At 34.6% G+C, this 3,300-nt stretch overlaps 1 long non-coding RNA gene across 1 annotated transcript; it reads left to right on the top strand.

Moving 5' to 3' along the window:
• Nucleotides 1-1,205: 1,205 nt before the first annotated feature.
• Nucleotides 1,206-1,669, top strand: LOC125503040. Its single transcript, XR_007280661.1, has 2 exons — nucleotides 1,206-1,360; nucleotides 1,428-1,669. It is a non-coding gene; the product is annotated as an uncharacterized LOC125503040 (long non-coding RNA).
• Nucleotides 1,670-3,300: the final 1,631 nt, after the last annotated feature.

The following is a 3,300-nucleotide window of genomic DNA, read 5'->3' as shown; positions in this document are numbered from 1 at the left end:
TTAATTTCGAAGTTCATATGAAAGCTTTTTTAAAATATGCTCATTGAATCATTTTAACGGACGCCGATATTACAAAAATAAAAAAAAATTGTATAAGAAACGACAATTTTAAACGCGATTGTTTATTATTTATTGAAGATTTCAGATGTGTGACAAATCCGTTGATTAAATGGAAACTTAGTTTTTTAAATGTCTTGCTGGAAAAGTAGAAACCACAAAAAAAATGATTTAATTGAAATCGTTATAAGTCTAAAACTGTACTAAAGATCTCTTTTGAAAGAGTTGTCCTATTCAAATAAGTCATTTGCACATTGCAAAAAATTATTAAAGCAAAAAAATTTCAGGCAGCAAATGTAGAACATTTGGAGAAAATACTATTTATTTATTAATTTCGAAGTTCATATGAAAGCTTTTTAAAATATGCTCATTGAATCATTCTAGCGGACGCCGGTATTCTTTATTTCTTGATGATCGATGAAATGAAGAAACGCTGAATCATGCAAACATATGCCCTAACGGCTATATTACATAGCCTCCAATGAAAATCCACACGCAAAATGTTCCATTTTATGGAAATTTTCTAAATTTTATTTGAGAAAAGTTTGTTTACAACTTCTGCAACAGACAGCAACTCAAAGCAGGTCGTACTCTGAACATGTTCTCTAAAGAAACAGGACATAAAAACTAGTTAAATCAATTTCCCCTTTTCGATATTAAGCAAACTTCCAACTGAAGACTCCAAACTCCAGAAATCATTGCATTATTTCGGGTCAGCACAAGGATATCGCTATCAAAAGAACCGCTCGCGAGAAAGCACCAGTCTTTGACCATTTTCCTACCGTAAAGATTGGACAAAAGCCCAAACATTTGTGGGAGGTCATAGAAAAACAGACTTGATTCTAAATGGGCTGAGCGTAGAATTTTGTATGGTCCACTGCTTATTACCTCCATTCAATGTCTGGAATTCGATATTTCCTAGACCGGCAGTCTCTAAAGGTGGTTCGAAACCTGCGTTTGATTGGGGGATTTTTGCAAATTGTGCAAGAAAATAGGTGAAATGTGGTGGGCAAATTTGCAGAAATCTAGTGTGGAACTCTTAGAGGATGCAGCGTTAAATAGTTATAAGATCTCTTAAAATGCGCTAGTTACGTTGTTCGAGTTTGCAAGCAGCATTTTATTATGCCAATAACCATTAAAACTAACTATTTTACTGTTTGCAGTTGGTCTATCCAATACACCAACCTACAAAATGTGCCTAATTAAGTTTTAGAATTTCGAGCCGATCATACTTTTTAAATATTAACATTTGTCTTTGTTTCAGGTAAGAGACTGAATACTACTCTACCAACTAATGGCTACGGTAAGTGACGGAAAAATACCTTTTGGTCAGTAAATGTCTATATACTCGGTATTCTTTAAATTTTCAGGTCAGTCAATCCCATTGTTGCCTAAAATTGATAATATCAAAGTTGTAACCAACCAATTAAAATGTAGATCACATACTTTTCGAAGCTTCAGCACCAATCAAAATCCAGTCACGTAAAGATCACTCAAGCGGGCAATTTCTTCAGCATCTTGTCTTGATCTTCGTGAGCATAGTTTCTTGTGTATTATTTAGTTGTCAAATAAATGTAAAGCAAGTTGACAATACAATACATCCGAGGACAAATGAGGCCACACTTTTTTGTTTAAGAGGAAGCTTTGTTCTTTTAAAAAAGCTGGTACATTTGATTTATACTGGCCGCAATTTGACAATTTCGAATACCGCTTATGCATGTATTGGCTAGGTTTAGGTACAGACCTATTTAAGGCATGTGACTGAATGTGATTTTTTAAATTATATTTACTACTGCTAAGGACTGAGAAAAAATCGCTACAGACAAAAACCGATCTAACTGTTCACAAAATCAAAAAATCTTCCTTCAAACCTCTAATTGATTTTTACATATTAAGCGTAGAACTGGAGAGTAGATTGGAAAAGTGCGTTAGGGTAGGAAAATGAATTTACACGCCCACAAACAGTGAAGGAAGTTGTCGAGAAATTGGAGAAGAATCGCAGGTTGTTCAATCGGAAAATGAAGAATCGGGCAATGAAGTAGGTTGCAGTGAGAGTACGATACGTCGAATCGAAAAAGATGGGCTTCATAAAGTTCAGACGACACCAAACAGAAATTCAAATAAGAATCTGGAAGCAGAAAACTTATTTTTTCCAAAAAAAAGATTGAGTACGTTCTTTGTGACTTCTCCCAGCTTCCGGGTCAAAAAATTTACGCAGCACGTTAGCGCGAAGAATGAATGAAGAGTTCAGCACTAAGAAAATCTCAAAGTTTCCCAATAAGTTTCTCAAGAAGCTTTGTGTAGCTGTGGTGAGCGCAGCAAATCTTTTGTAACGAATAGAGCAATAAGTACCGAACATTTACGTAAGAGAGTGTCTACAAAACCATTATGTTACCATTCATGAAACAATATAAAGTACCAACTTTTCTTTGGCAGGACTTGGTGTCCTGTCTGGACGGGAAGCCAACCAACCAAATTGTCCAGCTTTGCCTAATCAAACGATATTAGGCCTCGGGAAAAAGAGCTTTGAAAGAAACGAAAAAAGAAGCTAAAACCCTATCAGAGTATCAAGTAAAGTAGAATTCTGCCGCCAGAACAATCAACAAAACTAACGTAAAGACAACGATGGAAAGGATTCCAGCCAAAAAAAATTCTCTCAAACCAAATGATTTCAGCTTCAAGTTTTTGTTAATTACTCGTAATTCCAAATCAAAATGAATTCCTGGGTTTCAGTCATTTATTGTCTTTATTTATCAATTAAAATACGTTTCGGTGTATTTTTCCGCCATCATCAGTTTTTACGTGTAGCGTTGTTGCTGCTTTAAGCCTTGGCATACATTTAGAGTATTGAGAATGGAGAAAACACCGAAACGTATTTTAATTGATAAATAAAGACAATAAATGACTGAAACCCAGGAATTAATTTTGATTTGGAATTGAAACACATTCAGGAAAGTATATACAAATTACTCGTAATGAAATTATCTTTAAAACGCTTTTTGTTTCATTAGTATTTTGTCAAGGGTTCATAAGTGCTAAAGGTTTTTGTGTGTAGCGCTTTTTTCTGTGTCAGTCCATAATTGTACATCAATTGCACATAACTACACTAAATATCAACGTTCCTTAGTGATTTCCAACGGTTCCAAAATATTCAATAGAGCCGCAAATTTTCGGAATAATTTGCCTGATTTTTTAGAGCAATTGGCCAAGCTGGTACTAGTGGTTTAAAAAGGTATTTGTTTA

Source organism: Dendroctonus ponderosae, unplaced genomic scaffold (assembly GCF_020466585.1).
Source record: "Dendroctonus ponderosae isolate FM_Combo_2020 unplaced genomic scaffold, Dpon_F_20191213v2 Dpon_F_20191213_1144, whole genome shotgun sequence".
Classification (NCBI taxonomy): Eukaryota; Metazoa; Arthropoda; class Insecta; order Coleoptera; family Curculionidae; genus Dendroctonus; species Dendroctonus ponderosae.
This window is presented reverse-complemented; position numbering and strand designations above follow the sequence as displayed.